Raw genomic sequence first — 15,000 nt, 5'->3', positions numbered from 1 at the left:
TCGCCGTAGTAGTAGTAGTAGTAGTAGTAGTAGTAGTAGTAGTAGTAGTAGTAGTAGTAGTAGTAGTAGTAGTAGTAGTAGTAGTAGTAGTAGTAGTAGTAGTAGTAGTAGTAGTAGTAGTAGTAGTAGTAGTAGTAGTAGTAGTAGTAGTAGTAGTACTAGGAGTAGTAGTAGGAGTAGTACGAGTAGTAGTAGAAGTAGTAGGAGAAGTAGGAGTAGTAGTAGGAATAGTAGTAGTAGAAGTAAGAGTAGTAGAGGTAGTAGTAGTAGTAGGAGTAGGAGTAGTAAGAGTAGTAGTAGGAGTAGCAGGAGTAGTAGTAATAATAGGAGTAGGAGTAGTAGTAGTAGCAGTAGTAGTAGTAGTAATAGGACTAGTAGTAGGGGCAGTAGGAGTATTAGGAGTAGTAGGAGGAGTAGTAGTAGTAGTAGTAGTAGTAGTAGTAGTAGTAGTAGTAGTAGTAGTAGTAGTAGTAGTAGTAGTAGTAGTAGTAGTAGTAGGAGTAGTGAGACTTGGACGAGTCGTTGATGATGGCGGTTGAATCGAAAGCAGCTCCGCACTAAAACAACCTTCTAAGGCCGTAAAGCATGGTTATTTAAGTAAGTTACTTGTAAAGAACTGAGATACTAAAATGCCCGGAAAGCCAACGAAAGTGCGAAACAAAGGAGGTGCAACACCAGCAATCAAGCGCACCCGAGAAGGAAGTTCCCAAACGGACGATGAGGCTGACTCCACCATCTTGGAAAGGCTCACTGCTATTGAGGAGAAATTGTCCACAATACTCCAATTAGTTCCCGAACTCGAAGGTTATAAATGCCGCCTCAACAATCTTGAAGAAGAAAATAAGAGTTTGCAAGAAAGTCTAGAATACGTTCATGCCGAGAATGAAGACATGAAGAAGAAAGTTGACATTTTAACTTCAAAGGAAGAATCCTCTTGTATGGAACAAGAACACTTACGCGTGGAACATGACGAGGTTTGCCGTCGACACATTAAACTGGAATCTCATAGCAGAAGGGATAATATTAAATTTTTTGGCGTTAAAGAGAAGAGTCATGAATCCAACGCTGATATGGAGGAAGAATTAAGAGATTTTTTGAGATCTAAACTGCGACGAGGCGCAAGTTAATTTTGAAAGAGTCCATAGAATCAACACAAGAGTGTCCGATAACAAGAAACCGCGTCCTATTATTGCCAAGGTTTCCCAATATCAGGATAAAAACTTCATCAAGTCGTTTATTAAAAACCTCCCAAAGGGCTCAAAATACGGAATAAGCGATGACTATCCTAAAGAAATCGACGAGATAAGGAAGAAGCTGTACCCTGTCCTTAAGGCAGCGAAGAAAGAGAAGAAATCAGCCTATTTCAACGTTGATAAACTCATCATTGTTGATCAAATTTATCGGGGACCAGAGACAGCTAATTTACCTCTCTATGGACGCATAATGAGCAGTTGAATAGTCAATTTGGGCACAAATAGTTGTCAATCGCAATTTTAAATATGAATTATTACCCATGACCGGCTGGCCATTTCTTATTGTGGTTTGATTATCACGCTCAAATCCCGTCTATAGTACCGCACAAATTCTAGGTAAGTTTGTTTTTAATATTTTTTGTACCTAATATGTTATGTCATGCATCGTGTATTTCTGTCCAAAAATCATTGTGCACTGAAAATCTCTGGTTAAAAATCAAACATTTTGAACTCGATTTTCCACGAGGAAACTACAAAAATTGGCACATGAAGTTTAAATGGTTAATTACAAACTATTAACACTGAATGTGAGAGGGCTAAACAAATCAAGAAAAAGAAGGCAATTGTTTCGCTGGCTCCATCAACAACAGTCAGATGTAACTTTTTCGCAAGAAACGTATTCATCGTTTCAAACTATAAAAATGTGGGAAGCTGAATGGGGGGCCAAAATGGTCTCCAGTCATGGTTCTACCCATAGTAGAGGGGTTATGATTCTTTTCAAACCACGCCTTGACGTTTCCTTTGAAAAAAATTATTTCTGACAAACATGGCAGGTTCTTAATCGCTGAAGTCACTGTTGATGGTGAAAAGAGCGTTTTCGTGAATATTTACGCTCCAAATGAACAAAAGCATCGTGCTCAATTCTTTAGGGAAATACCCACTTCTTATCTAAAAACGTATGCAAATGAAAATAATGTTTCAGCAGGTGATACAAACTGCGCAATCAGCGGCATGGACAAATGCGGCGGCAAACCTGTTGATGAAACACAGGAGGCTGTTGTGGAATTTCAATCTTTGCTGAAAACACACAGCCTTATTGATGCATGGCGTTTTAAGAATCCACAATCTTATGGTTTTACATGGAGTAGCCCATCAATGAAAATTCAATGTAGATTAGATTATTTTTTAGTATCAAAACACTTAAATCATCTTATTAATGAATCCAGGATACTCCATATTTACTCCGATCATTCAGCCGTCTCACTATCCTTATCATTTCACAAACCAGGTCCTCCTCGTGGGCCAGGCTTTTGGAAGTTCAACAATTCTCTCTTGGCCGATAACTCCTATGTTGAAAAACTATGCTTCTTAATACCACAAGTAGCCCAAAAATACCAAGACGTTAAAGATAAAGGATTATATTGGAAAATGATAAAAATGGAAATAAGAGCATTTACGATTAAATATTCCAAGCAAAAAGCAAAAACAACGCACAATGAAGAAAAACGTCTTTTGATAAGATTAGGGCAATTACAGGAATCTCTTGGGAGGAAATACAGTGACATGGACAAAGTCGAAATGAATAAAATCAAAACTAAGCTCGAAAAAATTTCTGCTTTTAAGACGCGCGGTACAATCATACGAAGCAGGGCAAGGTGGTATGAGTTTGGTGAAAAAAATTCGAAATATTTCCTTAACCTTGAAAAAACAAATCATAGGAAAAAGCACGTTACGTCTTTAATTAATGACAGTGGTATGAAAATAACGAGTCCAAAGGAGATTTTGAGGGAAGAGGAGACTTTCTTCCAAAAAATTTACAGATCGAGCAACAAAGATCCAAACCTCCCAGAGTTCAATCAATTTTTTCAAGCCGAAAAGGTGCTATCGGAGGAGATGGTTGCGACCTGTGAGGGTCATATCACTATTGAGGAGTGCGCTTATGTGTTGATTAAAATGGAAAATAACAAAACCCCAGGGTCGGATGGTTTATCAGTAGAATTTTATCGGTACTTTTGGAATATTATCGCGAAGTATATGGTAGAAAGTTTCAACTACGCATTTCAATCGGGACATTTGTCTATTTCTCAAAAACAAGGAATAATTTCTCTGATACCCAAGAAAAAGAAAAATTCCGAATATTTAAAAAATTGACGCCCAGTTTCATTATTAAATGTGGATTATAAGGTCGCTACTAAGACAATAGCGACACGCCTAGAAAAAGTGTTACCACACATAATTCACCCTTCCCAGTCAGGGTACATTAAGGGTAGATTCATTGGAGAAAGCATTCGTCAAATAATCGATATAATGGAATTTACTAAGAATAGGCAAATTCCTGGTATCGCCATATTTTTGGACTTCGAAAAAGCTTTTGATTCTGTCGAATGGGATTATATTCAAAAGTGCCTTTCAAGCTTTAACTTCGGTCCCCAACTACGTCAGTGGGTCGCAGTATTTTATAAAGACATTTCTAGTTGTGTTCTCAACAACGGCCACACTTCAAAACATTTTTTTTTACAACGAGGACTACGTCAGGGTTGCCCTCTTTCAGGGATGTTATTTGTGATTGCTATTGAGCTTTTAGCGCAGTCAATCAGACACTCTGACATTATTAAGGGAATTAAGATTCAAGCTAACCAAGAAGTAAAGCTAACTCAGTACGCGGACGACACAACCGCTCTGTTGGCAGATGTACAATCGGTTGCGAATCTCTTCGAATTGTTGACCAAATTCGAAAGTCGTTCTGGATTAAAGATAAATCAATCGAAATCTGAAATGCTTTGGCTAGGATCACTAAGTCACCGGAATGACGCAATTTGTAACCTTCGGCTCAGTCATGAACCAGTATATGCCTTAGGCGTTCACTTCTCTTATAACCACGAAACCGCTGTTAAAAAAAATTTCTTAGAAAAATTGGAAACATTAAAAAAGACCCTTAATATGTGGTCTCAAAGAGACATTTCATTACAAGGTAGAATTAACATTGTTAAAACCTTAGCTTTGTCCAAGCTTATATTTGTATGCAGCGTCTTGGAAACTCCGGAGCATTTTGCAGACGAAGTTAACAAACTAATTTTCTTTTCTTGGACACTAAACCGTTTGTTATTTCTACGGATGAGTTATTTCAAGTGGATGCATATTTCTAAAAAGTGGTTTAGTGGTTTTTTTCTTTTCTCAGGAATGAAACTCGAATTTTTATTGTTAACTGGAATTAAATAACAATCATCTGTGCTCTTTTTGGACAGAAATAATCGATCTTTTGCTGGTTTGTTTGGCTTTAAAATGCGAGCGAACACGAAGTTTTTTTACTCCGCTTGCCTAATTGTTTTTCGATGTGCCTCTACAGTGACAAGAAAATTTTGCACTTATGTGCTACACATGTAATCGCAATAAGTTCTCGTAAAAAGTTAGGAGAAATATCACCAGCTTGTGTTTTCAGAAGTTTGTTTAGAGCAGGTACAGGTAATTTGTTGGCGATCGTGTTTGAAGTTTGTCCATTCTAGCCGATTCTGGTTCTAAGCCAAGCTGGCGTGTTTCAATGACGTACATCAAAATGTAAATGATCTCGTTTTCAGAGATAAAGTGGAATAAATAAAATACGATCTGTCACATCACGAGCTGTAGTAAGTCTGTGAGTTCTAATTTTAGCGTGATTCCTATTCGCTGGCTTTTGACAGTCGACTCTGAAATGGCTTCTTTCCTTTTCCGTTCGCTTGCTGAGGATTTGCTTGTTTCCTTTTCAAACTCTTGCGATTCAAGAAAAATTAATTGCCTAACTGGTGAATTCGACGGTAGATTTCGCTGGAAAAATCGATATCACACTCATCCCTCCTCGTGATTCAAGCGATCAGTCCGTTTTTCAGGTGAAATTAACCATGAAATTCACTAGTTAGGCAGCGAATAAAATGACATAATTAAGCAATTATTGGGAAAACCAAGAGGCGGACAGTTCCAAAGCCTTTTATTTTCACTAATCCTATAGCCAGTACGAATAAACAACCCGGGAGCTCCGCTTTTAGGCTTGCCTAAATCTATATATTAGTAATAGCAGTAGTAGTAGTGGTAGTAGTAGTAACAGTAGTAGTAGTAGTAGGAGTAGTAGTAGTAGTAGGAAAAGTAGTAGTAGTAGTAGGCGTAGTAGAAGGAGTAGTAGTAGTAGTAGTAGTAGTAGTAGTAGTAGTAGTAGTAGTAGTAGTAGTAGTAGGAGTAGGAGTAGTAGTAGTAGGAGTAGTAGTAGTAGTAGTAGTAGTAGTAGTAGTAGTAGTAGTAGTAGTAGTAGTAGTAGTAGTAGTAGTAATAGTAGCAGTAGTAGTGGTATTAATAGTAGTAGTAGTAGTAGTAGTAGTAATAGTAGTAGTTGTAGGAGAAGTAGCAGTAGGAGTAGTAGTAGTAGTAGTGGTAGTAGTAGTAGTAGTAGTAGTAGTAGTAGTAGTAGTAGTAGTAGTAGTAGTAGTAGTAGGAGTAGTAGGAGTGGTAGTAGTAGGAGCAGGAGTAGTAGTAGTAGTAGTAGTAATAGTAGTAGTAGTAGTAGAAGTAGTGGTAGTAGTAGTAGTAGTAGTAGTAGTAGTGGTAGTAGTAGTAGTAGTAGTAGTAGTAGTAGTAGTAGTAGTAGTAGTAGTAGTAGTAGTAGTAGTAGTAGTAGTAGTAGTAGTAGTAGTAGTAGTAGTAGTAGTAGTGGTGGTGGTGGTGGTGGTGGTAGTCGTAGTAGTAGTAGTAGTAATAGTAGTAGTAGTAGTCGAGGATCTCTTTTTGCTGGAGCGCATTAGAAGGAGCTTGCTTCTTCTATTTTTAGAACGCCACGAGTTCTTCGGCTCTGCACACACTTTAGAATGGCCAATCAAAATAAAGTTATTGTGGAACAAAGACACAAATAGCAAAAACAATGTATGAACATTGTGCAAATCGATGTTAATTGTTATAAATGTGAGTCTCCTGCTGAAGGATTAGTTCTAAAAATCGAATGATACGGTTGACTCAAGGATATAATGCACCGTTAGGCTTCTAGTCATGGGTTCCTGCTTTCTGTGATTGGACCATGAAACTCTGTCGTCAATAGTCAACCCTAACGACGATATCCAATCACAATAAATGCAGTTTTCGCGATGTTTAGACTACGGATACTTGCTTTTAGCCAGCTGTGAAGATTGGTAAGTTCAGAATTGGTTGCTTGTTCGAATTTAGCGCAAACAGCGACGGTGATGTAAGTATCGTCCGCAAACATTTTTGCACAGGATTTAAGGCAATTAGGAAGATCAGAATTTATATATATTGGGAAGAGTAAAGGTCCAAATATACTACCCTGGGAGAAACCTGCAAGTCAATTTACTTACACTGGATAACGCTCCGTTAACCTTGCATTTTTGGGATCTATTACATTAGGTAGAAAGCAAAAAATCGTTGAGAATTTGGTTCAACCCCATAGTTTGCAAGTTTCCGCAAGGTTATATCATGATCGATTGTATCGAAGGCCTTTTTAAGATCAATAAAAAGTATGTATGGTTCACCCCACAGAAGGGGGAATGGTCTTGTTTCTTCTAAAAACGTCACTCGCGTCACGGAAATAAAAGGCCCTATTTCCTTTCAAAACGCCGGGCGACGAAGCAACAATAAAGGCAACACGACAAAGGCATATATGCCTCGTTCTTTAAAGACTCTCTCTAACGGGCATGCTTTGTTAGCGCTTGTTCATGTTTTTTGCCACTCCAGAGAAAAAAGGCGACAATTGTGTTCTTTCCTACGAGAGAACGGAAGAAAAGTTGGCTTCAAGAATAGAAAGGTATATTTCCAATAAATAAAGCAAAGCGCCGCTCTTACATTAATAAAAAAATAATCGGGTTTCCTCACCTAACGCGGCGCGCATCGCGACAGTGATTCTAATATAAAACAGAGATTGATAAAGCACACTTAGTGTCTTCGATTCTCCGTTCTTGTGAAAAGAGCTGTACGTTTGTTTTTCATATAACAATATGAAAAAGAAATACTATTACTTCGTTCAATGCTATACAATTTCTGCCAAATCAGTTGTTCATATAAAGACTTTGCTGCAACCGTTGCAATCGAGTCACCTACACAAACAGCTTGGCACATCTTGGTCAATACCGGGAACGTTTGAACACGACATAAGCTTTCATAAGCTTTTTCAACCATGTAGGTTGTACGATATAAGATGTATAAGATAAAGATTTCCAGAAGATCTTCCACAAATATAAAAGAGAATAAAGTTCAAACAGAGAAGAGAACAAATGAAGCTTACTCAGTACAAACAACGACTTCGGCAAATTGAAGAAAAGTGATTATCAATAATTATCAAACTCCCGTGGTCCTGAACTGACTTCCGTAGCTCAAGTCTTTGAGGTCTTCATTCAGATACCTCCAATTTGCCATCGTCACTTCATCACGTAGTCCATGAGCTAAGAAGCTAAAAATGGCGGATTGGTACCACTCGAGGTGGCAAAGGCTACCGTACATCAATGGTAATGATATGGTAATGAATTTATAGAGCGCATTTTCTATTAATATATTCAAATGCGCTTTACAAGCAAGAGATCTATGGGTGAGATCGGACAACAGCATATATAGGCGCCGCTGGCAGCCGCTATCAGTCCATTAGCGCTCTCACCCAGCACATGAGTGAATGAAATGAGTCCTGACCACAACACCGGGAACTCCATGCCCTACTCTTTACGAATAGTGTGTGGGTTCTTTTACGTCCCACTGGGTTGTGAACATTGCAAGGTTGTGAGACGGGGCCTACGGTTTATAGTCCTTATCCCAGAAGACTTGAAAGTCTTAACCATTTGCGGATGTAATTACAAAGGCAGCACTTTCTCCTCAGTTATTTTAGTTGTGTTGGTCTGGCCGGAGTCGAACTCACGACCTCCCGCATGACAGTCAGATGCTCAACCAACTGAGACACCGGTGCGCGGTATACTGGTTGATGAGTAGATTCCAAAAATATATGATGGCAGGGTTGTTGTGGTAGCTTAAGACTGTCACGTGACCCTACATCTAACACACTCTTGATAGTTAAAAAATTACACTTTTGTCCATTAATTTATTACGCAGTAACACATTCTTTTTAATTCTTTGACCAGAAATGATATACTAACATTAAGACATCTGTGCATGGTCTAAGTTAGACGCAAAAATGCACAATTAAATGGCTTCGAGCCGAGGGACCATAGAGGTGATGTCCAGTGTGCCATTTTTGGACCCATGGTATCTCCAATGTTCTTGTCAAGTGAGTAAAATTGCTAGAACCTCGATCAATGAACAAAAGCCAATAGTTGGAAGTCTATGTATCCTATAACTGTACATGCATACCTCGCTAATTCATCGACCTAAAGTGGCTCACCTTTAATATCACACTCCAGACACCGACCATATCCAAAAAGCAATAGAAAACATCGGGAAACGTGCAGAAAATCTGAACAAAGAAAGCTATGATCAAGTTATGGAAAGCCAGCGATTAAAGGTTCTATTCAAGCGCTCACAAGAATATTTGGATCACCTACGCACTACTATTCGGCTACTATCCGCACTCTGGGTTTCATAGATTATTGTTAATCTTGAACATGATTTGTGCGCGCGTCACGGGAATTGGACTGGCTGTTGCATCTCTCATGCGTTGTCAAATGTTGCCGTGATGATTTTTCTATGACAATATTAATTACGCGAGATATATCCTTGTGTACTACGGCGACATGACAAGCGTACCAGACGAGCACCTGGAAGTTGAGGCCATCGTGGAGGCATGGCGATTCTCTGTACAAATGAGCTCTGTCAATCCCTTGGCCGGATACCCGTAAACCAGACAGTCGAGGAGACAATAAGCAAAGACACACAGACAGCTGGAGGAGCGAGAAGACTCAGCTTGAAGCCAGATGCTCTCCCACGCTACTACTTGACCACTTCCCTTCCTTGTACGCTACACGAGATGGTGGGATATGCTAGTCGGTGAGACGGCATAAGAGAAGGTCTTGAGTCTGAGGAATCACCCGTCAAGTTTCACGCCACACTAAAGAGGTAGAATTTGAAAACCTTTACGCACCTGGAAGTTGCGCACCTGTCGAAAACAAAAAGGGCAACTAAAGGAAAGGGCGATGAGATAATCCTTCGGGCAGAAAGCAATTTATTTGCCCGAACGATATTAATCACCGAAAGTCGCCAGTTGCGCATAAAAGATCTTCTGGAGCATCCTCTGCGCCCCATTCCAGCTTCCTTGGCTTCAAGCAAAGGATTACCAGCCAAGACAAATAAAGAGCAGCTTAGCAGGGAGCTTGTTTAACCTACAGAACAGATGCCTATTCCAACTGCAGTGTACATAATTAAAGGTATGGCGCTTGTTCGGAAGTTGAAGGTAGACCATTTTCCTTTGTTGAAATTCCTGACACGGCACTGGCAAGAGTCAGACGAGAGGGAGGTAGCAGCATTAGTATAGATGTTGTGTGTGATGATAACATGAATCTTTCAATTAAGTTGGCGGAAAAAGAACAAAGAGGTCAAGGAGCCTAAATAACGTATAAGAACCTTGCAGCTGGGCAAAAGATCAGGCAATTGAGGAACTTTTTACAGAAAGGCCAAAACGTCAGCTTTCAGAATCTCTGTGCGGTGGCCAATTTACATTATCAACTCCGTTGATAAAACCAAATTTTTGTATACTACTTCCCCACCGACGCAGCACCACAGTTTCTTTAGAAACTACCCTCTTAAAAATAAGAACAGCTTGATTATTTCAGTCATCGTTGACCACTGGGGTAAGACCTCTAGTTGGGCAAAAGGCAAGGAATTTTGCATCACTTCCGGCAATCTAGGGTATAAACTGAGGATACAAAGTGTACAAGAAGTAGAAGAACTACAATCGGAGCAAGAGGAAACACACACCCGTCTCCTTCTTCACGCCAAGTATGCATCCAAACCACCTTTTAAGGTTATCGTTGTCTCCTCTGAGGATACAGATGTGCGCGTCTTCTGTGTTGTCTTCGCGATAGCAATCATAATCCCACTTGCCAGCGATGTGTGTCGCAATACCTTGAAAGATACATCGAAAGATATCTCTCTCAATTGGAGAGGATGAATGCAAGGCCTATCCTGTATTACATGCCTTTACGGGATGTAACTCAGTAAGTGCATTTGCAGGCATCGGAAAGGTTCAACCTTTGAAACTGATGCTTAAAGACGAACAGTTCCAAAGAATTCGTCAGAATCTTGGAGAGGATTGGTCGGTTTCCCCAGAGCTATGCAAGGGGTTGGAATTGTTTGTATGTGCCCTGTATCGCACTAATAAAGAGACACAGAATATTAATGACCGCTGATATGCTGTATTTTGTGCGAAGAAGGGGGAAGTAGAATCAGACCAGTTACCGCCTTGCAGGGATTGCTTCCAAAAGCACTGCCAGCGCACTAATGATCGGACTGCTGTGTGAAGAATTGTCTTCTCAATGATGAAGTGCTGAGTCCAGTTGGAAAAGGCTGGGTTTTGGGAAGCGGTCAGTGGCTTGAGATAGATTGGACGAGTAGGCTGCCTGCCCAAAGATCCATCCGCATCGAGTTTATCGCTTACAACTGCGATGGTTTCTGCGAAATTTGGGGGGCAAACAAAGTGTGCTATGGCGAATGCGAAAATAGAGAGTTGGCGTTTTTTCAGCGGCAATTTGAAGGACAGGTGAATGAAAACAATCTTTCTGTTTCATTGCCTCTCGGATTTCACTATGACATTTGTAACCGAGACATGTGAGTTGAAACAATTTGTATGAAGACTAAAACTAATAAATGAACAACTGACCCTCAACGGAAATGTAATGGTCTTTGCGATGGAAAAAGCTTGCTCATTTATTTGTTTTTTTAAATAATTATTGTGTGGGATCAAGTGTAAACATTTGGCCTTACTACAACGCGTGACTGGCTGAAAATGACTTGCAGTTGATGCATTTCGTATACAGACTGAAAAGTACAACAATTATTTACGACTGCAACACCAAGAAACTGGGACAACTAAGCTCCCTTCCACCGCATGTATCCGGATATTTTTGAAAACGGAGACTTTTTTTGTCCGTTTTTGCCTTCCGTCCACGCGTAAACGGTGTATTCGGTCATCCATCGAGTCCAGTCATCCCCGGTCTTCGTAGATGACGGATTCTAGGCAAATTGTGTCTTTACTACTTGAACTTCTTTCAAGTGTAATAGCTTGCATTCTTCTAGCTGAGTATTTAAGGAAGCGATTGAACGTAGCAGTAATAGTAATAGTAATAAAACCATTGCAGCCTTACGGCTGAATTATGGATTATTTACATATAATAATAACTATAAAAATATATAAAAAGACAAAAGTTTAAAATGATGTAAACACTCCTTAAAATCTACAATTATTAAAAGTGTATACACAACCCCAGGTTCGATTATTGATTTGCATAATAAAAATTTACAATTTACAATGATTTAAAAAATGAAGTTCACCCAAGGTGCAAGGTTGCTTTCCGTGTCAGCCACGATAATAACGACTGTAAAACAATGAAACAGAAGGCAAGAGTGAATCAGATAAGAGTGTTGTTATGGCATGGGTGGGCTCCTCAGCACAGTCACAAATGACTCTCTTTTTAGAATACCCGTTCCCGCGAAAATCATGTCTCTGACAAAAACATGGCAGTAGTCACGCGTGACATGGTTTCTTCTGACTGGTTTAAATCTGCGGCCCTTTGTTTGTTTCGCGCGTAAAGTGTATCTAAAATAACTCCATTTACGACTTTACTGTACAAGGCCTGAAAGTGTTAGAAGAACGATCTGATCTAATTCACTCTTGCGCAAACTTAAACCCTTGCAAATTCCGGAAGCTCATGTTTTTTCATAATTTTTTTTGCAAAAATCCTAGCGAGGAAAACATGGACAGCAATGAACACCTGAGGCCATCTGCTGGCTGACTGCGCGCGAGTTGCACTTAAATGAACAAGGGTTGATGGCCAAGGAAGTGGAAGTGAAGTTATAAAGTTGTGAAGGCGCCTCATGGAGGCAGTGCGGATCGGTTGTTAGGACGCTAGGACGCTTGCCTCGATATCCGGACATACTGGTTTCAAGACCTCTTCTGATCGGTGCCTTGAATTTCACATTCTCGGCGGCACTGGCAAATGAGGGTCTCAATGGGGGTAGTGGCTTTTACGGCTAAAGGTTAAATTTTAAGCATTTTTACGACGGTTAATTTTTTTCCCGTTGCGCTTAACTGAAATTGTAATAATTTATTACCCATTGTTTCACATTATAATATAATAATTACCAACTGGAGAACTTTAATTGGCGCTTCTTTTTTTTTTTTTTTTTTTTTTATGGTTAACGGTTTTCAATTTGTTTCACGGCTAACGGTTAAATTTTTAGGCCCAACGCTTAAAGCTTTGACCCTTTTTACGGCTAACGGTTAAACCTTATTGACACCCTTGCAATAGCCCTTTCCACGGTTAGTTTTTCTCATTTGCATTACAATATAATCTAGCATGTATGTGAGGCAATTTCGGGTTATTTTGTAGTTTAAACCCAAGTTAGATTACATTGTAATGCAAATAAGAAAAACTAACCGTGAAAAGGGCTATTAGCCAAGTGTTTTGCCTCTGGGGCTGGGATTCTTAAAGTTTCCTTCCGAAAACAAGGAACTCTAAACTTGGGTTGTGCCTTGTGAGGGCGTCAAGTCTTCATACGCTTTTGAATAACATAAACAATCTGACTGTCTGAAACCATCTTTTGCATTCAGGTAAATTTGCATCGCTGCTGGTAAAAGTAGCAGTCATTTCATTGTCTCCATAGTTCAAATACACGACTTTCATATATTCTACACTTTACAATTTCAATTTTGAGCATAATTAGGACAAAAAAAGGCTACTTTTACTAGCACAATCTATAAAGGCCTAAAAGGCTTATCTGGTACCCTTCATGTTTGAAAAGGCGCGGGAAAAGACTTCAAATTGGGCCTGAGAACAAAACAATTAAAGATGACTGTCAGTTAAATGCGACTCTATACAATTTGACGTTTAAATTGCCCCTGCTGAATTTGCTCTTTCACAGATGTAAAGTTCATCGCTTTGAACTACCCTAACTAGAATACGTCGTCTCCATACAGATAAGTACTCACAGGCATCGCAGCCGAGCAAAAAAATGCAAATTCTTATTTAGTGCGGCCTTCAGTATCAGGTTTCCCCTTCGTAGTGAAGTAAGAAAATCCCGTATGGCCGAGGAAAATGATACAATCGTTCAGGTGGCAAAGATAACCGGAAAAAAAAACTGAAAATTCTTTGCCTCTCTTGTCCTTAAACAGATCCCCGGATTAGAACCAGGACTTAAAGTGCACCTAACCTCAAAATTTTTACGTTAGCAAAAGTTAAATATTCGTCATATATCATATCATATACTTTACCTTTGTTTCTCTAGATTTTACCTGTTTTAAAAGGTACCTCATAAGGTATGTAAGAGAAAGATGCTGGCAATCGTTTGTCTCATGGCCGAGGCAGTGATAGGCATGCGCCTGTTCCTTCGATGACGTCATAAACTACGTCGCATTATAGTTTTGAAAGAACTTTGGCAATGTAAATTAGATCTTGACGTCATAGAAAGAATGGACCCATACCTCTCACTAGCTCGGCCATGAGACAAATGAATGCCAGCTTTGTTACTCTCTCGTAACTCATTCAGGGCCTATTCAGGCCTCATTCAGGGCCTATTAAAAGAAAAATATAGAGAAGCAAAGGTAAAATATATGTTAGACATTTCACTTTTTGCAAAGAAAATTCTTTGAGGTTAGGTGCACTTTAACATTCCATGAACTTTGATGCCTGATCCTACTGAAGCCCAAAACTGATATATTTGATGGGCTCTTTTGGGATTCTCATTCAACAGAAAAATAATAATTCACGAAAGACACATCATGTCACAGTTGGCGGGAGGCTTATATTGCTCATTGAACTCTAGTTGCCAGGGTCTCGCAAATAATTTCCTCCTCACTTTCGTCTAATAGAGACAGCGAGGGCCTCGTTCTCGCCATTGCCAGCTACTAGAGCGGACAAACATTCAACCCCAAGGGTCTCCCTCAGGGTGGCCACATTTTTCAGTCAAAATCACTGGTGGATGGAGTCTTCCCTCCATACACCTTATTCCAAAATGGCCGCCATTTAGATATTCTTTTGTTTTCATTCAAATTAGACCTTGATGCTTCGTTCAAGGCAAAATATTCTTTTGAATTTTCAGCTCAAGAACGAGGCATCAAGGGCTAATTTGAATAAAAACAGAAGAATATTTAAATGACGGCCATTTTGGAATAAGGTCTATAACCACCTCATTCATCGACAATAGGGAATTAGGGAGCTTAAGCAACGACAACGGCGACGGCAACGAAAATGTCAAAAATTTGCATATTTAGTGGGCAAAAAAAAAAACTTTGCACGCCCTGCACGTGCGTTTTTCATTTTTGTCCATTTCTTTGCCGTCGCCTGCAAAAAACAACACGAAATAGCCAAAACTTTAAGTTTTATAAAAAACTTCAGTTCTTGAGGAAAAATTTCATCTTCTCTCCTAAATTAAGCGCCGTTCCCACCAGTGTTATTTTTGAGGAACTACCACACCCCTGTCATATTAAAAAGGTTAAAATAGTCACGAAGTGATTACAATAAGGTGAATTCATATTTTGATCGCCGTCGCCGTCGCCGTCGCCGTCGTCGTTGCTTACGAGAGATCTGGCACGAAAGCTGAATGATAAGCCTGGCTTTGATGTTTTGAATGGTATCACGGCGAATCACGACAAACCAGCCTTTGGTTGTTCAGATCGTGACTTTGT

The 15,000-nt window shown here is 39.6% G+C and overlaps 1 protein-coding gene across 1 annotated transcript in view; it reads right to left on the bottom strand.

Annotated features, from left to right (window-relative positions):
• Positions 1-15,000, bottom strand: part of LOC137967710 (uncharacterized) — a 64,390-nt gene that overhangs the window by 28,698 nt on the left and 20,692 nt on the right. The gene's annotated exons all lie outside the window — the stretch shown is intronic.

The sequence above is a fragment of the Montipora foliosa genome, chromosome 1 (genome assembly GCF_036669935.1).
Source record: "Montipora foliosa isolate CH-2021 chromosome 1, ASM3666993v2, whole genome shotgun sequence".
Taxonomy (NCBI): Eukaryota; Metazoa; Cnidaria; class Anthozoa; order Scleractinia; family Acroporidae; genus Montipora; species Montipora foliosa.
Note: the sequence above shows the minus strand (reverse complement) of the source record. Positions and strands in the feature narration are given on the sequence as shown.